Genomic DNA, 22,921 nt, shown 5'->3' with positions numbered 1-22,921 from the left:
GAATTTGGAATGACTATGATTAATAGGTTATGGGTGTTTTGTTTCTATGATTCTAATTCTTACACATTTTATTTGTTTCTTGCACAGGATCTCCATGACAATGTTAAACAGAGGTGAGGATGATGGTCATTCTTGTCTTTTTTCCCTGAATGTAACAATGCTTCTAACATTTCACTATTGACTCTATTTTCAGTTGGTTTTGCTCAATATTCCTTTTGAGGCTAGGAAGTGTCCTTTTATTTCTAATTAAGAGTTTTGTAGGTTTTGGGACACCTGGATGGTTCAGTCTCTTGGGTGTCTGCCTTCAGTTCAGGTCATGGTCCGGGAGTCCTGGGATGGAGCCCCACATTGGGCTCCTTCCTCGAACTGGGAGTCTGCTTTTCCCTCTCCCTCTGCCTGCAGTTTCCCCTCCTTGTGCTCAAGAAGCTCTCTCTCTATAAAATAAATAAATAAAATCTTAAAAAAAAGAGGTTTGTCATTTTTGTTGTTGTTATTGTTATTTTTATCATGAGCAGATGTTGAATTTTACTGAATGCTTTTCCAGGATCCTCTGAGGTGATTATGTGGTTTTCTTTTTTAATGTATTAATGTGTTGAAATGAAGCAATGGGTTTTCTCTTAGGATAGTTCATCATTATATTTGTGTGATAAACCCAATTGGTCATTATTTTAAAATAAAACTGTATTTCTGGATTTGGCTTGTTATTATTTTGTATAGGATATTTTTATATTTATGTTCATAATCAAGATTGGCCTATTTTTTCTTCCTTTTACAGTCATTGTCTGGTTTTGGAATCAGAGATATATTAGCCTCTTAAAATGAAATTTCAACTTTTGAGTTCATTTCCTGGAAATGAACTTGCCTGTAAAATATTATGAGCCTCATGTTTTTTTTTGTGGTAGACTTATTTATGATTCCAATTCTTTTATGATCGTAAGTCTAGTAACATTGTCTATTTCTTCTCGAGTTAAATTTAATAATTTATCTTAAAAACCCATGTCATTTGTTTTCAAATTTAACAGCACTAATTGGGCCAAAGCAGTTTTTATTGTAATCATAGTTATATCTTCATATCATTTCTAATAGTGTTTATTTGTGCCTTCTCTTTTTTCACTAGTTAACCTTACCAGAACTTTGCCTACCATATTTAATTGAATCTTAGATATCACCAATTGTAAAATATTTCAGAAATGTTAAAATGTAGGGGAAAGTGTCTCAAAGTAAATAAATTGTTACCTTCTTAGAGTCTTCAGTGTTTGTTTTTCACCTCATGAATGTCTGCTGTGATTCTATTCTTTCCTTCCTTCCACTTTCTTTCATACTCCATTATTCATTTTGTAACATCTGGACTTAGAAATGTAACTCATTAATTTTCATTCTTCTTTCTAAAATATATGCATGTCAGGCAATACATTTTCCTTTTGTGCTGTTTGTGCTATGGGTTTGATATACAATGTTTTCACTGCCGTTCATTTTCTGTGTATTTCATATGCATAATTATTTCTTCTTAGAAGACTTAATTAATAAAAATGTGTTTTAAAATCTCCAAATCTTAAAAAATATTTAAAAGTTTTTTATGTCTTTGTCAGAGAGAAAGAGAGAGAGCGCACAGGCAGGGAGATGGGCAAAGGGAGAGGGAGAAGCAGGTTCCCCAGGGAGCAAGGAGCCCAAGACCCTGAGATCATGACCTGAGCTGAAGGTAGAGGTTTAACCATCTGAGACACCCAGGTGTCCCTAAAAATTATTTTTGTTATTTATTTCTAACTTTATCAGATTGTGCTCAGAAAACATGATCTATATATAAATTCTGTAGTATTTTGTAAGACTTCCTTTATCATCTGGCCCATAGTTAATATTTCTAAATGTTTCTTCTATAATTTCATGTGTTCTTGAAAAGTTATTCTATAATTGTTGGGTATAGAGTCCTCAATATGTCTCTTGGATGGAATTTGTTAAGTCAGTTACACAAATCATCTGCATCTTTAACTAGATTTGTCTGCTTGATCTCATTATGTCATGTGTGAGAAATGTTAAATATCTAACAAATGTTATTATGGGTTTATCAATCTTCCCTAGAATCTTGTCAGATTCTTTTTTTTTTTTTTTCAGATTTATTTATTTATTTATTTATGGAGAGAGAGTGTGTGCATGCTGTGGGGAGGGGCAAAGGGAGAGGTAGAGACAGATTTCCTGTTGAGCATAGGGTTCTTTGTGGCACTTGATCTCATGACCCTGAGATCATGACCTGAGTCAAAATCTAGAGTCAGATGCTTAACCAACTGGGCCACCCAGATGCTCCTGTTCTGTATATATTTTAAGGCTCTGATGTTAGGTCTATAATTTCCTCATGACTTAATTTATTCAACCATTCATTTACTGAGCACCTACTATGTGCCAGGCATTGTTCAATACAATGAAAAAACAACATCAAACAATACAGAATTATTACTCCTTTCATTATTAAATAATGATTTTCTTTATCACTAATAATACTTTTTGCTTTAATGTTTACTCTATATAATGACAGTGTTGGCATACCAGCTCTTAAAAAAAATGTGTATTTTCCATGTGCTCACTTTGGCAGCACATATATTTTTAAAAATGTATATTTTCCTATTTTTTTAAGAAATCTTTTTTACTTCATTGACATATGGCAGGACTTTGTTGTTTTTTAAATCCAATTTGAAAATATCTAACTTTTAATGGAGTCAGAAAATCATCCTTTTTCTTTTATTTTGATCATGGGTATATTTGGTATTAATTGTAGCAAGTTATTTTGTATTTTCTCTTTACTCTGTCCTTTCTTTGTTTCTCTTTTCCTGTCCTGTATTGTCTTGATTTTTTTTTTTTCAGAGATTTTATTTTTCCTATATATAGAGAGAGTGAGTGAATGAGAGATTTGGGAGTTGGGCAGAGGCAGAGACAATCCCAAGCTTACTCCGCTCCAAGCAACGGAGCCCAATGTGGGGCTTGATCCTATGACCCTGAGATCATGACCTGAGCTGAAACCAAGAGTTGGAGCCTTAACTAACTGAGCCACTAGGTGCCCCATTATTCGTCTTGATTTTTTTAAGACCTCTTTTCCCCTCTATTAGTTGGAGGGTTGTATATTATATATCTATATTTTTAGAGGCTTTTGGGTCATTGTTAATATTTAACATGTATAGTTGTTAATAAAATTCCCAGTTAACCAAGAGTTCTATCCTCTTTCCAAACAGCACAAAGGCCTTAAATTCTTTAAATTTAATTTCCCACCTCCCATTTGACATGTTCTTCTTCACTCATATTTAATTTACTTAATAAATTACTATGCTTATTGAATTAAATTATTTAATTTAATATTTGATTTCTGTCCTCCGGTCTTCAATATTATTGATGTTCTTTTTAATGATTGATATTTGTGTCCATTTTACCTACATGTTTGCCAATTTATCTCTCAACTGTTTTTTGCATCTCATTTCTTCACTTTTGATTTCTTTCTTCTGGAACTCCAGGAAAAAGTAATTATCACGGATCTTCCAGTGATAGCCAGTGAGTAATAAACTTTTTCTCTTTTTGCCTGAAAATGACTTCATTTTAGCCTTATTTCAGAAGATATGTTAGTGTGTATAATTATTGTTAGTTTTTTTTTCTTTTACTATTATTTCTTTGAAGATACAAATCTAATCTTTCAAACTCTATTGTTACCGAGGAGAAATCTGCTGCCAGTCTGACTGCTGCTCTTTGTGTTCATACGTCCTTCTCCTCTGGTTGCTTTTGAGACTTTTTTGTTATTTCTGGTATTCTGTAGTTTTGCCATGACTTGCCTGTTTTGGTTGGTTGGTTGGTGGGTTTGTTTTCATGCCTGGTCCTTCAATATGAGCGTTTACAACTTTCTTTAAGTATGGAAAATCTTCATCTATTTTCCTTGAACATTGCCTCTTACCCTATTTTCTCCTTCAAGGAGTTTCTATTAGAGAGATATGGCATCTTCTCATCGTGTCCTCTCTTTGAATTCTCTCATGCATTTTCCATCTCTTGATCTCTCCGACCGGCATCCTGTGTGATTTATTCAAATCTTATTTTTTCAGGTAACAAATTCTCTTCTTGGCTATGTTTAATATGCTGTTTAATTTGTCTTTTAACTTTTTACTTCAGTGACAATATTTTTTTTTTTTACTCCAGTGACAATATTTTTCATTTCTAAAGGTTTTGTTCATATTTAAAAAATCTGCCTAGGTTTTCTTTATCATAGCTTCTTTTCTTTCTTAGATATCTTTCCTCATTTGTGTGTGTGTGTTTAGTTGTGTGTTGTGTGTGTGCGTGTGCGTGTGTAGTTTTATGCAATCTTCTAACATGTATAGCTTTGAGGAACGGCCACCATGATGAAGATACAGAAGTGACCCATGCCTGCAAGACATGGGCTGCTCTTAGAACCACACCCACTTCCCTCACTCTCCTACCCTGTTCTTGACCTCTAGCAACCACAAATCTGTTCTCCATTTTTATCTTTTGTTATATCAAGCATGTTATATACATTGGATAATACAGTATATAACCTTTGAGATGGGCTTGTCTCACTCCTTGAGATCTATCCAAGTTGTGTTTATAATTAATAGTTCACTCCTTTTTATTGCTCAGTAGTATTCTACAGCTGGAATATACCATAGTTGTTTGAACTTTCACCAGTTGAAGACGTCTGGGTTGTTTCCAGTTTTATGCTTACATGAATAGATCTGTTATGACTATTCACGTACAGATTTTGTGTAAATGTAACTTTTCATTTCTTGGGGCACCTGGGTGGTTGAGCAGCTGCCGTCAGCTCAGGTAATAATCCCAGGGTCCTGGGATTGAGACCTGCATTTGGCTCCTTGCTCAGCAGGGAGTCTGCTTCTCCCTCTTCCTCTACGCCCCTTGCTTGTTGTCTCTCAAATAAATGGATGGAATCTTTAAAATAAAATTTTTTTTCAGGGCACCTGGGTGGCTCAGTGGGTTAAAGCCTCTGCCTTCGGCTCAGGTCATGATCCCAGGGTCCTGGAATAGAGCCACTCATCGGGCTCTCTGCTCAACAGGGAGCCTGCTCCCCCCACCGCCCCACCGCCTGCCTATCTGCCTACTTGTGATCTCTGTCTGTCAAATAAATAAATAAAATCTTTAAAAAAACTTTTTTTCATTTCTCTGGAATAAATAAATGCTCAAGAGTTCAGTTGCTGAGTTATAAGATGATTGTGTGTTTAGTTTCAAAAGAAATAGTCAACTGTATTGCAGAATGGCTATGTCCTAGCACTGTATGAATGAACCAGTCTCTCCATAGCTCACCAACATTCTAATAGGTGTGCAGTGGTATCTTGTAATGCATTGCATTTCCCCAGTGGCTAATGATGTCTAGCACCTTTTCATGTGCTTGTCAGCTGTCTATCTTCTAGGGGAAATGTCTCTTGATATCTTTTGTCCATTTCCTAAATGAATTTTTTTTTAACTATTCAGTTTTTGAGAGTTCCTGTGTTGTCTAGATACAAGTACTTTGTTGAATGTGTGGCTTGCCAACATTTTTCCCGAGTCTGTAGCTTATCTTCATCATTTCACGGGGTCTGTTGGAAGGCAGAAGTTTTAAATTTTGATGAGGTACAATTTATCAATTTTTCCTTTAAGGGTCATGTTTTTGATGTCAACTCCTTTGTCATTTTAACTTAAATACCTAGAATTCTCTTTCTCATTTGCTGTTATACCTGGTTCGTAGCACATAAATTCTTTCTATTGTGTGTGTGAGCTCTACCTCACGCTGGTTCATTTCTTCATCTCTTTATTATATTATGAACTTGTTTTGGAGGATATGAAATATTCTTTTTTCTCATCTTAGTCCCTTGAACTGTGAGAGTCACTCTACTTTGATGTTTTATATTTTCTCTTGTCAGGGCTTGGGAAATTCTGTGAGTCCTAGACAATTAAGGACTTCTATACCTACAGGCACTAAAAATATGAAACTTATACCCTCATTTGAATTGTCTAGAGTTTTTATTCCCCGGATGGACATGCAATCCGTCTAGTTTTGGGCATAGAGCTTCTTTGCAACTTCTGTGGGCCATTGGGATGCTTCTTTTTTTAGTTCCCTTGTCATGAATTTAATAGACCGTCTTGGCAAAGTCCTAGTTCCAACTTTTTCAAGTTGAGGGTATTTGTATTTTTACAAAATACAGGGTATTTATATTTTGTATTGTATTTTTCTCTTCATGGATGTCTAATTCCCACCTTCCAGCTCAAATCCCTTATATCAAAGTCTAGTTTCCCACTTCGCTAGGTTCCTACAGGACAATTGAGTCTACTGCTCTGATTTTGAATCCACTTTTTGTTCTTGACAAAGGGTTTCCTTCTCTGTTTATGCTTTCTTCCTTTCTTTCTCTCCATCTTGACTAATTAAAATTTTTTGTATGATTTTATACAGCATTTTAATATATTTGTAGTGAAAGTCGGCCCAGAATAGTTTAATATTCCATGCTGCCAAGCACAAAACACTCCATATGAGAATTTTAATTAATTAATTAATTTGTTTGTTTTTTGACAGGCAGAGATCACAAGTAGGCAGAGAGGCAGGCGGCGGGGGGGGGGGGAGCAAGCTCCCTGCTGAGCAGAGAACCCGATGTGGGGCTCAATCCCAGGACCCTGGGATCATGACCTGAACCAAAGGCAGAGGCTTTAACCCACTGAGCCACCCAGGCGCCCCTCCACATAAGAATTTCAATCTTACAGGAAATTACATACAATCTGAGAGATAGAGAATGAAAAATTATGAATCCAGAGAATACAAGAAAAAGATAATAGCGAGGGGCGCCTGGGTGACTCAGTGGGTTAAAGCCTCTGCCTTCAGATCAGGTCATGATCCCAGAGTCCTGGGATCAAACCCTGCATCGGGCTCTCTGCTCAGCGGAGGGTCTGCTTCTCTCTCTCTCTCTCTGCCTGCCTCTCTGCCTACTTGTGATCTCTGCCTGTCAAATAAATGAATAAATAAATCTTAAAAAAAAAAAGATAATAGTGATATTAAAATGACAAAAGTTTGACAGGGAAGGGCCTAATACTTCTCCACTCACCAAAGTATAGGTTTGTATGCAAGGCATCATTTATTTTTCTTTTAAAATCTTCCTGATTGTTTCTTTCTCTGATTCCTTTTCTACCACCTTCTCTTGAATAAACACTGATATTCCAGGGTACGGTGAACAGAAAGAATTCTAGGCCTTGTCCCTAGCTCTTGTTTCCTGAATATTCCTCCTCATACTCTCTCCTCTCCAGCCCTGCACTGTAATTTTAGCTTGTTCTACCTTAGCAACAGGTTTCTGATTACCAGCTCACTTCCCGTGCCTATTACCTAGCAATGCTTTTTAGGCTTATCTCAACAATTCTAGTGCTCATTTCACACCCTTAATCCCTAAACTGCTTGGTATTCTTAGTTTCCCAATTCTTTATGCCAAAAAGATGATAAATGGGGAGAAAAGGGAGGGGTCCCATGCATGAAGGAATGTAAGAGATTGCCACAGCTAATGTGGAAGCAGAAAGGCCTTGTGTTGTAAAGTAATACCATGGCTTAATTCTCATATTTCATTTTTTTTTCAGGGCCGTGCACATTTTTACTTCCATTTTGTATAATCAATGGTGCCTCTGGTTAAAGTCCTCCAAATTCCTATTGCACTTAGAACAAAATTGAAATTTCTTTTAGTGGCTTATAAGGACCAATGGGCTCTGGTCCCCGCCTAATCTCCATCTCATCTCTGTATGTTCCCTTCAAAATGTAGATAGAAATCTTCTCTTATTTCTAGACATTTCTCTTGGATTCTAATTTTAAGTATTTCTTCTATTTTAATATTTTGTTTTTATTCTTCAGGGACCACCCCCCCCCCCCATTATCCATATGTTGGCTCTTCTCTGCATATCTTCTATATAGATCACTTTGAATCAACTTTAAATAAGTAGGTATCATTTCAACTCATACATGTACTGGGTGCCTTGGATGCTAGTCTGTCCCTCTGTTAGGGATCCAGAAAACAAAGAATCCAATGTGTTGCATTTTGCTTTTTATGGCCAGTAATCTATATATGGAGGCAACTTGCAGGAAAAAATACCTTGATAAAAAGCAAGGTTATTAATATATGACTAACTACTAAAACAGGGGTAAAGATATCAGATGATTAGGATGGAATTATGTAGTGAATCACAAAACTAAAAAGGCTGCTTCTAAAATCCAGCCTTAATAAGCTCCCACGTGGAGATCTTGTCTTCTCCATTTGTTTATCAATGCTTACAATTCATCTTTATTTCAACACTGCTGACGTATTTATACTTCACGCTTTTTCATTTTTGTGCTGCTTTACACGTTTCCCCCTAGCAGGTATCTGGTGCTTTTTATGTGTTCCCTCAGAATCTTATACGAACTTTTATTATAACATTAACTACTTGGGTTGTCTAGAGCAGGGGCTCTAATGTCTGATAGACCTGGGGGTAGGATCTCAGCTCCACTACTCACTAGCTTTGTTGACCTCAACCAACTTGCCTAGCCTATAGCTTAATTTACTTCATGTGTCAAAGGGGAGAAGAATAAGAATAGACTGTCCTAAATGTTAAACTCAGTAATGCATGTAAAGTGGTTTGTACAGTTTTTGGCATACACTAAAGTCCACTTATCTTTACAGGCACCTCTCTGTCTCCTCTACTGTACCATGGTCTCCATGATGATAGGAACATAGTCCCAGTACATTGTAGAGTGTATTTGCAGCCCTAAGGACAATTATATATTGTCCTTTTTCTTGACCACGGTCGTATGTCATGTTGGTTCACCATTTAGAAGACTCTTTTACAGAGAAAAGATCCCCAAAGAGCCTCTCTTGTGCTCATCTGGTAGAGTATGTTTAGGAGTGATAATTATAGATACTTGTTCTCCCTACTTGTGGTCTAGGAAACTCTACTGATGGATTTCCTCAGATTTCTTGTGTCCATGAATTTTTCTGGTCACTTTTCCTATTGAAGACATGACTGTATCTTTTCTAGGATGGCTAATCATTTTTCTTTTAAATTCACCTATAAAACCTTATTCCAGAGTACACGGTATGCTGCTAAAGTTGTTTTGCATTTAGCAACTCTGAGAAATATAAACATGCAATTATAGAACACACTCTCCTCTTTCCTGTAGTTACTCCAATGTTGGTTTTCCCATGAAGCTTATTAAGAGTTTAAAGGGAGAAAAACAACCTGGTTCTCTTTCCCTTTGACTTACTGCAGTAATTAAAATAGTTCCTTTAAAAGTAATGTATGGCTACATTTATAGAAATATAGGTATAATTATGGATACACTGGTTGTATATATGGATGAAAAGTGTGGAAGACTATATCTCAAAAAAATTAATGGTGGTAACCACTGGGTGGTGATATTATCAGTGTTTATTTTTTCTTTATACTTTTCAACATAAATCTTTTTAGGGTTGTGTTCCTTTCTGCTCTCACTTTAGCTGTGGTAATTTTCTCAGAGACTGCTAATTGTCTTCAAAGTCCCTTTCCCATTCTTCTTTAGTAATAGAATTTTTAGCTGAGGACAGGGATGCCCAGAATAAACACTACACTTCACAGTCTCTCTTGAAATGAGGTTTGAGCCATGTGTCTACCTTCTGGTTCATGAGATGTCATCTGAAATGTCATGTGCAGGGCACCTGGGTGGCTCAATTGGTTGAGCAACTGCCGTCGGCTCAGGTCATGATCCCGGAGTCCCGGGATCGAGTCCCACATCAGGCTCCCAGCTCCGTGGGGAGTCTGTTTCTCCCTCTGACCTTCTCTCCTCTCATGCTCTCTCTCACTCTCTCTCTCTGTCAAATAAATAAATAAAATCTTCAGAAATGTCATGTACCATTTGGGGAAGAGTCCTTGAATGAAATGTGTGCTTTCCCTCCACCCCCTTTCTTTCTCCTTCTTCCTGACTAAGAAGCAGAAATAAGGGCTAGAAGTTGAGCAGTCCTTTTGGATCATGAAGACAAAGGTCACACTCTTAGGGTTGCAAGCTGGAAAGCTGGAAGAAGCCAAGATCCATGACAACTTTGTAGACCTTGCCATGCCAGTTGTAAGCCTCTCCTGTCTGGATGTTTTACAGGACAGCAACATGGATATTTAAGCCAATATTCATTTCAATTTCATGGGAGAGCCAAATCAAATCTCAACTGACATGCAATTCGTGTCTCATTCTTGTTGTGCTTTGCCTCAAAGGTGAAGAATTTATACTACATGCTCTTCCCTAGATACACATGACATGATTTCTGTAAGTGAACTGTTAAGCTTTGAGTCTTATGTTGTTTTAAGATCGTTCAGTCACATAAAGCTCTAGTTCAATGGCCATGTCAGTGCACATTTCCCAGGAGACACCTATGAATGTGGCAGAACCCATTTGTAAGAGGAAAAATTTAGAAACCACCGATGGACGTGGTGAAATAAATTGTGGTAAATTCCTGCTAGTGAATATTGCACGACAGTGAAAATGCATTAACTATAGTCGCAACATTATTAATCAATCTTAGGAACATGACGTTGAACCAAAAGAGTAAGTCAGAAGACAACATGTAAATTCAAAAGCAAATAAACCTAGCTTAAAGTTTAGGCCCAAATGTATGGGTAATAAAGTGTGTAGAAAAGCAAGGGTATGACAGAAGCAAAATTTAAGAGAATGGTTACTACTGAGGGGACAGTTGGGGGATAGGATGGAAGAGGAACACGTAAGTTAAATGTCCGTCATGGAGGCCTTTTAGCTCTGGGATTGAAAGGTGTATCTGGGTGGTTTATTATGGTATTATAATACATACAGTATCAATCAATTAGATGAGGTTTACATAAGGACCGAAGAACCAATCATAGTCCGTGATTCATGGCGCACTAATAACATGAATCAAGATTATGATTAACCCAGTCGTGTGCTTCTGAAATTCACAAAGCGAACTTATGAAGTTGCCTATTAGGCAGGCCTGGTTTTATTTCCATAAACTAGGCAATAAGCATGGACGCATTTCTATTTGTATACCCAACTGTTTCCCTATCCAGGTTTTTAAAAATAAACTTTTAATTTTAGAATAGTTTTGGATTTAAAAAAAAGTTGAAAAAATGGCACAGAGTTGCTGCAAATCCCCCCACCAACCACCAACCCGTTTTCCCTACTGTTAACATTTTACACGGCTATGGTACATTTGTTCCAATTATGGAGCCTGTGGTGGTACATCATTATCGACCCTAACCAGACTGTAAGCTTCCTGAGAGCACAGCTCGTGCACTCAGCATTCCCTAGCATGGTGCCTCTAGTCGACTTCATGCGTGTGGAACTGATGAGGAAATTAAACTCACGAAATGACTAAATTGTCTGCAAAAACAATCTCCATATTTCACGATCATTTATCATTTGCTTTAAGTGGCTAAAGCTGCTTTGAGATAGAACCCCTGAGCTAAGTTGGGTTTAATGTTCTTAAAAGTCATTGTTTCTGAATTATTTACAAGTGTTCTCATTAGAATGAGCGCAGGGAGCCGAATGCTAAAGTGGGTATTATTTTTTTTCTTCCCTCCGTTTCTTTTCTAAATCAGGTCACAGAAAATGGATGCTATTTCTTTAAATAATATAACCAAGCTGATCCCTGGATTACAATTAGGTTACGTAACTTGCTTATGAGCTGCTTTTCATTAAGACTTGCAGTGGGCAATGGGGCTTTACATTTCAGAGCAAAGCTGAGAGAACAATCCTAAAAGCCAGAACACAGGCGGCGTCAGAGGCAGGGACAGTAATAACATGGGCACAGGAATGAGTTCAATGTAGGCGGCTTCTTTTCTCTTTAAATCCTTAAAACGTCCTTTGTCCTACCAAACTCCCTGGTTCCAAAGTCATCTAAAATATAGGAGCTGAGGGTCCTCCCCGAGAGGGAAGATCACCCGTGCTGGTCCCCAGGAGGCTGAGCAAGGAAGAGTCCTCTAGGGAGGACATTCTCAAGTTTCTGCAGAACCGTGGCTCAGTTTCATTTCTTGCAGAACACAAATTACTAGGAAACAGTATTTTTAAAAAAATGTGGCCAAGGGAGGTAGCAAAAATCCCACTGCCCGCCTATAACTCTATCTTTGCAAATTGGCATTGCAAAGGTACAGGAAGTTCAAGTGTGGAAGGTGTCAGGAAACAAGAAGCTTGATGTCAAAGGAAGCAAGTCAGAGGAGATGCTGGATGGGGGTTCATCAGAACACACGAACATCTGCTCTCAGAAGTGGAGAGAAAGCCAACTTTCCCCAAAAGGAAGTTGTTTGTTGTTGTTATGCTGGGTACTCACTGTAGGACGAGACCATTTTTTGATAGAATATAAAAACCACCTCCTCATGGAAGATGACACATGCTGGAAATGGAAGGTTTACAAGTTAGGGTCAGCAGCAAAGCCCTTTTGACAATAAGTGAGCAGGGAGAAGCTTCTGCTGGGGAGAGTGAATCAGGACAGGCTCGAGGAAAGAAAAGACAGTGTAACGCCCAAATTCTACCACATGCAAAATTCTTTTTTTGAAACGGAGTCACTGCATAGTGATTAAAATAGCAATCAGGAACAATTAAATGAACTTGGAGCCCTTTATGTACTTGAAGAAACACCTGCCATTTACTATCTGGGAACAGCCAAAGGGTAATTCTTTAAGCAGTTAAGCAGTTAAAGCTTGCTTCTTTTGATAAATGTGATCCTTTACAAATTCCCAAAGTCAGGATGGTGTTTTATTATACAGCGCTATAAAATAATGAATACAGAGAAGTTTATTTCTTCTAACTTATACCTAACTTGAAAGAATTACGGTTAACTTTCAACTACTAATATTTAATATCTATAGGTAACTTTTATAAGTTTTTAAACTTGAAGATAAACCTTTAACTATCAATAATACCACCAATGTAGTTGTAAACCGCATGCTTGAATGCAAAGCAGTTAATTCATTCTAATGGTATTGCACATTAATCTTGGCTTCAACGAAAACTTGCCTAAGCCCTGTTGGTTGCTGGGGAGTCTTTGATTCTTGTGTGTGTGTCTAATTTACTAATGAACTTGGTGTCATTTAGGGCTGAAGCAAGCACATCTGAACGGGTCTGGCTGCTCCTGGGCAGCTGGGGAAGGGCACCCACAGTGTTCTGAACAGAGTTGGAAGAACACCAGAGCTGAGATGAGTCAGAGCCTCTCAAAGTGTGTGGTGAGTCAGAATCAATGCCCCCCACCCTACCCCAGCTGTAACAAAATAAAATAAAATAAAATAAAGTTGGTGTGTATGTGGGGGGGTGGATTCTAGAAAGGAAGCTATGGAGGGATGTACCACACCACTAGTCTCTCCCTGTTTTCCTTTATCCCTCGAGTGCTGTGGGCCCTGACCATTCCTAAGAAGGCACAGATCAGAGACTGCACTCTGTGACTGCACTCAAGTGACGGCCAGAAGGAGAGCCAACAAAGCTAACTCTGATTCTGACTGTAGCATGACAGACTGGCCAGCACCTGCCTGTGGGGTGTGATCACCAGCAATGAATCTTGGGGACCCGGCAAGTGGTTCCAGGAGTCGGGGAGATGCATCAGGGACCCTATCTGAGCCCTGGATCTTAGAGACTTGGGTTAAGTTTAATTCCTTCCCAGTCACTTACGCGTGTGTGATATTGGACCAAGTCACTTAAACACCCTGAGCCATATCTCCTTTACCTGAAGGGAGTAATATGCCTTCTCTTTAGGCGGTCGGTTTGGTGGGATCGGGGGAGGAGACTGCAGGTTGCTAAACAGGATTTCATGGTATTGTTTGGTTCAACCCTGGGCCTAAAATGAAGGAGATACTCAGTAAAACATGTGCTGAATGATTACCTAAGTGATCCTGCCACTGGGTCACCCGGGTGAGGCTGTGCTTGATGCCTGGTGGACGTGTTTCCCAGGACAATTTCCTTAGACCCTCCCACATCCCCCAGAGATCAGGAGCTGTCTGTCTTCTAATCTGGGAATCATCTATGTCCTATGAGGAAACATTACAAGTTTAGCTACATAATATATCAAAAGGCTCTGTCCAGTAACCTCTTGATGTATATGATCTTCCCCAAAATGGCTCCCTCGCCAATATACCACCACTGAAAATTCACATCGTAGTGATGGTGAGAAAGCCAGAGGCTTTTGAACCTCGTTTCAGGATCCATGCTCATTTTGGAGAAGTACCATTCAGCATTTTACTGAAGGTTCCTCCTCTGAAAGGCTTTGTTTTGGGTCCACCCAACAGAAAGAATTGCAGATAAGGCACCAAAGCCCTATCTAAAACCTACAATCTAATAGGAGGAAATGACTGTGCAGACACGCGTGTACAGAGGCAGGCCGTAGGGGGGAGAAGTGGGAAGACAGAGTCTTGAGACTGTCTTGCTAATTTCTGTCATTCTCACAAGGCCTATTGTTCTGTTGTGCCCAAAATAATGATAATAATAATGCTAATGAGGTAGTAGTAATCATGTTATTGCGAGCATCCTGAGTACTGAATGGCATACCAAACACTGTGATCAGAGCTTCAGGTACCCATACACTGCTTCCCTTAATTTTTACAACTCTGTTAGGTAACTTCCCTCGCTGAACCAGATTCCAGATAAGGGAATTCAGGCAAAGATTTTTTTTTTCCTCCCCCTCTGGGAGATGCCAATGACAGTCATTTGCTTCTTCATCTGAATTTCAGTACCACATAAAAATTTGGGAAACAAAAATGGAAGAAAACTTTTGATTCTAGATGCTTCTAGAAAGGGGGAAAGAAGAATATTACCATGACCTGAGTGGTGACTATGTGCCCTGCACTTTCATATACATGATGTCTTCATTTCAAGGGGAAGAAACAGAAGGTTAGAGAGGAAGGTTAGGTTGAGCCCAGATATGCCTGACTCTTAAGTCCATGATGTTTCCGTTCTATCGGTGAAATTCTGGCTCTGCCACTTACTACCTATCAAAGTCACCTACTTTTCCAAACCTTAATGGTAAAAGGGTGATGAAATGCTTGCCCCTCTAGGGCAATAAGAAAGGGGACATTTTGAGAAATCATGTAAACTAATTGGAGTGGTCTAAAAACTGAAACAGGGACCGATCCCAAATAATTCAGCAAATTATTCAAATTCAGATAAAAGAGATATAAATAGAACTTTTTTTTTCTTTAAGTCAGGTATCAGGGTGCCCGGCTGGCTTGCTTGGTAGAGTGTGTGACTCTTGATCTTGAAATCATGAGTTTGAGCCCCACATTGGGTGCAGAGATTACTTAAGAATACAAAAAAAAAAAAAAAAAAAAGTGTTACTATACCAGTTTGACCAAACTGTTGGGAGTATGGAAGAGTTATTTCTGTTGTTTGGGTGAGCCATGGAAGAGTCCATCTAGAAGGTGACATTTGAGCCAGACCTTGAGGATAAGGAGGATTATTCCATTAAGTAAAAAAAAAAAAAAAAAAAAAAAAAAAAGGAAGGAAGTAGAAGGACAGATGTAAGGAGAAATGAGAGAGGCAAAGACATGGAGGTGTGAAAGAGTGTGATGTGTCCAGGACACAGTGAGCGGTAGAAAAGGACCAGGGTTCCAGGGACTCTGGGCTTAATAGATGATGAGCCTAGAATGATTGGACCAGACTGAGAAGGCCTTGAATGCCACGCTAAGACCTTTGGACATAATTCTGTAGACAACTGGGAGCCACCAAGGGTGACTACCCGAAGAATCCACAGGGACAAAGAGTCTGAGCAGGGCCTTTTGCCATCCTGTTCTTGTGATAATCACAAAGTCCCATGTTCAGAACATCACAGTCTGTTGCCATGGAAATAGTAATGGGCCTCACTATGGGAATAAATTATCCTCATCATTATACCTTTCTTCTAAGGAACTCAAAAGTGTTTGTTGTATGTGTTTTCTTCTCTTTCTCTCTCTCTCTCTCTCTTTCTTTTTTTTATTTCTTTCTTTTCTTTTTTTTTTTTTTAATAGAAACACCAGATGGTGGTTGAGGGAAAGAAGAAAGCCTAAAGACTGTTGAATTAGAGGAGATTTCAAAGGAATGGAAGGAAAAACACAATTTGAATTTTGAAAGGTTTAATCAAAACAGATGGCAGAATACCTCAGCCTGAGGGAAGGGGAAAATTGTCTCAGAACCCATCTGAAGTGGGAGCTTCTTCACCCTTGCTTCCTGGGTCCCTGTCTGCTGCCTCTCTTCTCAAGCTGGGTAACAAGGAAGCTCTCAGCACACTCGTGTGTGTGTATGTGTGCATACATATACACGTGTGCACACACGTGTGAGCCTAGGACATAACATAAATGACAGAAGAATTAACATTGTTGCAATGTTTTTTAAATTAGGTTACTATAAATATTGATTTATTATGCATGGGATCTTTATTTTCAGAAAAAAAATTTTTTTAAATAATCAACAGATCGTTTTACTATCTTCACAAAACTGTGCCTGCTGTTTCCACTCAGGGGGTAGAAGGAAACTATTATTTTTGTGTATCTAATTTGTACACACTTTTCTATATCACTGTATTTTAATTACCTATTTTAATTCAGTGTTTGGAATAGAATAATCCTCTGAGGTAGGCATTGTTATTCCTTATTATAAAGGAAGACGAGGCCCATGGAGATTGCAAATATTATTTGGAGTCTGGTTAGCCCAGGCATTTTCCAAAGTTCCAGAAAATTTCTGGCATTGCCACTCTAGAACTGAGGAAAGCCGGGCAAGTTATTCATCCTCTCTGGGCCTCAGTTTCCTCTGTACGACAGGAGGAAAAGTCTGCCTCTGGCATTCTTCTTCAGAAGCATGGACAAGCTGTGGGACCTGAACATTCTCTGAAGAATGCGAAGCATTAGGCACATTTTCTGATAGTCTGTGCTCATCATTTGAGATCTCTGAGTCCCTGTCTGGCTAGGCTGCCCGGGTTATTCTGAGAGGACCGACTGTGTTCTGAAGATTGAAATATTTACATAAAAAACAAAAAAATGTGTAAAATGCAAAAGGCAGGGAGAAGTTGGGGCACTGGGTTGGCCGTAGTGGTTACATTTATACAACATGGGTTTAATGGGTATCTACTACATGCCGGGCACTGGGCTCATTGGTGGAGCTACTACCATGAACAACATAGGGGTTGGCTATCCTAGAGGGCATAGAGAAAGAGGAGTCAGGCAAGAATTCCTACCTGGAAGCTGCATTTAAAATAAGCCATTATTAGGGACACCTGGGTGGCTCAGTGGGTTCAAGCCTCTGCCTTCAGCTCAGGTCATAATCTCAGGGTCCTGGGATCGAGTTCCGCATAGGGCTCTCTGCTCAGCAGGGAGCCTGCCTCCCCTCCTTCTCTGCCTCCCCTCCTTCTCTGCCTCCCTCTCTGCCTACTTGTGATCTATCAAATAAATAAATAAAATCTTTAAAAAAAAAAAAAAGCCATTATTCTCCATGAAGGATTACCTTCCTGAATCTGTATCTCGTATCTTCTTCAAGGAGGGAAGGAAAGCTGTATCACTTTTAACCTGCTCTCCCAGTGAAGCACGTGTCCCCACTCATTTTGCTTCCTTACCGCACACAATGCTTCTCAGCTTCCTGACTATTTCTGAGGTTTCCATATGAACCACACATTAGAGGGATGGGGCAAAAAACGCTGGCGTTTGAGTGCTTTATCATGCTGCCTTTTATGGACCGCACTCCTTCATGGAACTGTACTAGAGGTTGATAACCCAACCGTCTGGCTGCACGTTGTGGTTTTGCTGTGAGCTGGGAATGGCAAGAGGCGGGCGAGGCAGCTCCGGTGTAATGGGGAGGGAGAAGGATTACAAAGAGGTCCAGCCCGAGGATGGGCCAGCTCCTTTGCTTCAGGATGATCTTCAGTTCTTCCAACCTGCTAATATTTTTTCATAAAAATCTATACCTTGGGGTGCCTGGGTGACTCTGTCAGTTAAGCAGCTGCCTTCAGCTCAGGTCATGATCTTAGGGTCTTATGATCGAGCCCCACATTGGGCTTCCTGCTGGGTGGAAAGCCTGCTTCTCCCTCTCCCTCTGCCTGCCACTCCTCCTGCTTGTTCTCTCTCTCTGTCAAATAAATAAATACAATCTTTAAAAAAATTAACATATACTCTAAATGCAATAATTTAAATTTAATCTAAATTTAATAATATATGACAGGCAGGCGATCCATTAAAAAAAAAAAAGCTTTACCTTTTGGTGTGGATGTCTCTAACACATTCGCTCTCAAAGTCCTTTATTGTTTCTCTGTCCCACTCTGCTCCACCTATGTCATTCTGTGCACCACCAAGTTTTACTGAAGCTTAAGCAAATTTAGAAGTGTGTCTTTGTGGTGGTTCACAGACCAGTGGGACCAGTGGGACTTGTGGGAAAATAACAGAACCTTTGCTGAGGAAGAGAGCTGAGGTAGATCCAAGGAAGTATATCCCAAAGAGGTTATAAATGGCAGGAGGGTTGGAGAAATTTGGGAGAGCCTGTAACCAAACAGGGCTTGGAAAAGCCCAGAACGGCAGCAGTTGGGAGCAGAGAAGTGGAAAGGGGGTAGGGGGCGTGGTCAGGGAGGCAGAAGCCATTAGAGAGAACTTGTGCATTTTTCTGACCACGGCAGATTCATTTTTTTTTTTTTTTTTTAAAGATTTTATTTATTTATTTGACAGACAGAGATCACAAGTAGGCAGAGAGGCAGGCAGAGAGAGAGGAGGAAGCAGGCTCCCTGCAGAGCAGAGAGCCCGATGCGGGGCTTGATCCCACGACCCTGGGACCATGACCTGAGCTGAAGGCAGAGGCTTAACCCACTGAGCCACCCAGGCGCCCCTCACGGCAGATTCATTTTAAGGCAAGAATAGAAGGACTTAAGGACACCGGCCATGGCCTTGGAAAGAATTTGGGATTTTATTCTATTAGTTATTGGATTGGATGTTCGGTGGGACCGAGAAAGAGGAAGCAAGGAGTCAAGAGATGGTACCATTTATGGAGGTGAAGCATTTTAGGTAAGAACCAGGATCCTGGACTGTGAGTCATTTTATTTTACCTTTGTTAAGTCCGCATTGTGTTTGGATGCAGGAGCCTGAGACTGAGAAGAGATTTGGGTTGGAAAATGAATTTGAGAGTTGTCAACATGGAGATACTTAATGCTGTTTTCTGGTGTAATCATCCAGGGAGAGAGTGTAAAAGTATTATCATTTGCATTTTAAAAGATGAGAAAACTCAGGGTAGGGGGAAGTTAAGTAACAGGTCAGTATGCCCATTCTGCGACCAGCAATTGGTGGAACCAAGATTCAAACCAAGGCTCACTGATGGGCCTAAAGAATAATTACTGTCATTTTTGTAGCTATTTTTGGCTATTCTGTCTTGCTGAGGTTAAGGGTTTGGCTCTATTGCATTTATGTAAAACCAGCTTCGTACCCTAAATAGCCCCCATAAAAATCCTCTGCATGGGTAGTCCAGTGCCCTGGGAAACCCCCAGGCTCTGCCTCCCACCTGTCATTACAAACCACTTGCCTTGTCCTGGGATCTCAGTTCCCATCCCCTTGCCCAGCACCTGGTTATTTCTGACCCTTAGCCCAGATCCTTTGGCTTGGCACTTCCGTGGGACTTTCTGTTTGGCATGCTCCCAGCTTTGCCCATGCATGCTGTCTTTCCCTTGGCTCCATAAGTTATAGCCCATGGGCCAGTCTTTCCTCATCTCTGAGCCTAGTCCTGGATTCCAGATCCTGAAAGCAAGTAGGGTTCCCTGGGTGCTTGAATGTCTAAGAGGAAACGACGCAATTTCCTGTCTCTGTCCCTTAATATATATTCTTTCCATTGAGGCATCCTGGATATATTCTTCTTATTCCTGTCTTATTTTTCCAGACTTGGGCTAATCTAGTAAGATACGATTGATCTTCATTTTATTATCTTTATTATCTTGGCTCTTCTGAACCTTTTTTTTTTTTTTTTTTGCTTTTCGCTTCTATCTGTCTCTTATAGACTTTTATACCTTCTTATATTTTTAAAAAATATTATTATTATTTTTTAAAAGATTTCACTTATTTATTGATTAAGAGAGAGATTGAGAGAGAGCAGGGAGAGGAGCAGAGGGAGAGGGACAAGCAGACTCCCCGCTGAGCATGGAGCCCTACGCAAGGTTCCATCTCACAATGCTGAGATCATGACCTGAGCTGAAATCAAGAATCGGATGCTTAACTGACTGAGCTACCCAGGTGCCCCATACCTATTTTTAAAAACCTTTTTTCTTCTTATTTCCAGGTGTCTGTTTTTCTTGAAGACTTTTCCTCATTTCATTCCTGTGTGTTGCTCTCTCCCATACCATATCTGCTTATTGCTAGCTTCAACTTCAAAAAAAAATAGTTTAAACTTCACTGTTTGCTTTCAATGTTGACCAATTCTCGTTCTTGTTCTGAGATGTCTTCTTACAATCCACAAATATTGTCCTGGGAAGGGTCAGGTATTCAGTCAAGCGTTTCCTTCATTGCTAAGTGCAGGTTGACCTTCAGGTCAAATTCACCTATTGGTTATTTATGGTCAGCATAAAGCTGACCATACCAGATGGTCTGGTAGCCACACTGGCCAGCCATTGAATGTTTTAAAGATCACCCTGGCTAAAATATACTAATATTTCTAGAATAGAGGCATGCTGAGAATGCCACCTGTTAACTTTAGTTGGCTAGAGAACTCATTGACCCTAAATGTCAGCTTATAAGGCTCCTGGTGGCCCACTGAACTCTTATGTTCTTTCTGTAAATAGGGTGGTGAAATAAACACATCAGAATCCCAAACAGAAGGTTTATAGGGCTTCCTTGCTGGGGATTGCTGCTGCTAGGACTACCCCAAGAGATGAGATTTCCCTTGCCTTTGTCTAAGGCTTCTCAACCAGGGCACCTTTGACCTTTGGGGCAATAGAAGAATCTGCAGGGGCGCCTGGGTGGCTCAGTAGGTTAAGCCTCTGCCTTCGGCTCAGGTCATGATCCTAGGGTCCTGGGATCGAGCCCCGCATCGGGCTCTCTGCCTGGCGGGGAGCCTGCTCCTCCTCTCTCTCTGCCTGCCTCTCTGCCTGCTTGTGATCTCTGTCTGTTGAGTAAATAAACAAAATCTTTAAAAAAAAAAAAATAGAAGAATCTGCAGGTGCAAGGGGGAGGATTGCTTGAGAAACACAATCCATATTAGAATATACTTTTATATTAAAAAATAAATGGAATTTTTTGTTTTCATTATGGGAACTAAAGAAAGTAAAGATGCACACATGCAGAAAATGAAATAATTTCAGTAGGGAGGCCAGGGAGAGGGCATGATTTTTCTAATTGTTGTTGTTATGTGACATGTAACAAGACAAGAAATACATTTTACATCTCAATTGAGTACACATTTGTGTGTGCGTAAAATGAAAACAAATTTTTTTAGACAGTTCTTATTCTTTTTTTGTTTTTAAAGTGCTGGTCGTGACCACCTACACTGACTATAGGATCCATGGCTTGAAAACATTTCCCTCAGGTGGCAGTGTTAAGTCTTGAGGGAGGGTGACATTTTTAAGCTTATTAATTATTTTTTTAAAAAAGCTTTTGTTGTTGTTGTTTGAAGTTGACTTGGCCCTTCAGACTGCCAACTTCCTTCTCTTCTCATCTTCCCAGGGTCCCTGTTACGATTACTTTCTTTGATCCCAACTTGTCCAGGCAATGTGTGACAGTGTGGAACCAGTGTGCTACAGAGTGTGGAAATCTTAGGTTATGTATCCCAGGGAGCTGGTCAATGGTAGGCACGTGGTTTCACGACTTAAACCTAAACTTATCTGACCACCTACTGAGAGCTTGATGAAGAAATTGATTAATAATAAATATATAATTCATTCGCTTTATCTTGTGATTTTTAGTCCTATCAGGTAATGTTCATCTCCAATTCTCCACAAAAGTCCAGTTCTGAGCTCACCTAGCTGACAAGGAAGCAAAGCTCCATTTTCCGGACATGCTGGAGGTCTCCCCTTCCCACACGGGATGTGTCCCGTTCCTCTCAGCCTCTTGGAATCCAAAGCAGCAGTCTTCTGCTGATCCCTCCACTCCTCAACATTTCCTGTAACTGTCTCTCTTGCTGGGCTTCCTCTTAATCTGCTGTTTAAGTTAACCTTTTTCGAAGAGGGACCTTCTGATCTTTTCTCCTATTTCCTGAGCCTCTAGCTCCTGTATTCCTTCCACCATTCCCTTCCCCAGAAGGTAGGAGCCCAGACCAGAAGTATCATGTACCAGCCCAATTTCTTCAATCCAGCCTGATGTTGTGATTTTTCCTAGTCTACACCAATAAGATTCATTGCCACATTTCAGATTGGTGGGAGGAGGAAGGGACTACCTTATGGGCTCTGAATAGAGACAGCTGCCCAGTCTGTCTATTGTAATTACTGGGGGTTGGGGGGCAAGGGCCCAGTGCAGAGTTAAGAGCATAGATTTTTGGAGTCAGGCACACTCCCTAATGGCTCGTGACCTTTCTGCCTCTTTTGGCCTTTGGTGGTAATCCTGTTGCCTACTTCACAGAGACATGGTGAGAATAGAAAGAAAAAACGCAGGTAACACAAGTTCTGGAGCCTAGTGCATACTCAGTGAGTGAAGCTATTATCAGCTCTCGTCTCTGGGAAATGTACATTATGATAAGGGTTGTCCACACACTCGAAGTGAAATGGGAAGGTCTTCTTCCTTGCGTGAAGTACCTCCTGGGGGCTTGTGGCTTCTCTGCTTCTCTCTGCACATCTGTTTTCCTCCATCTCCTGACAGCTCCCTCTGCCATTCCATCTTTTCTTGCTTCTTCAACTCTGGTTGGCAATTTCAGCCCCCACTGCCGTGTTTTTTCAGTCCAAAGACGCAGGAGAGGGAAATGGGCTTGCCTAGTTCACCTTTTGGCATCAGACCTTGTGGGTAGGATGGTCCTGAATCCGGGGCCCACTTCTTCCATCATTCACCATGT

The sequence above is a fragment of the Mustela lutreola genome, chromosome 9 (genome assembly GCF_030435805.1).
Source record: "Mustela lutreola isolate mMusLut2 chromosome 9, mMusLut2.pri, whole genome shotgun sequence".
Taxonomy (NCBI): Eukaryota; Metazoa; Chordata; class Mammalia; order Carnivora; family Mustelidae; genus Mustela; species Mustela lutreola.
Note: the sequence above shows the minus strand (reverse complement) of the source record.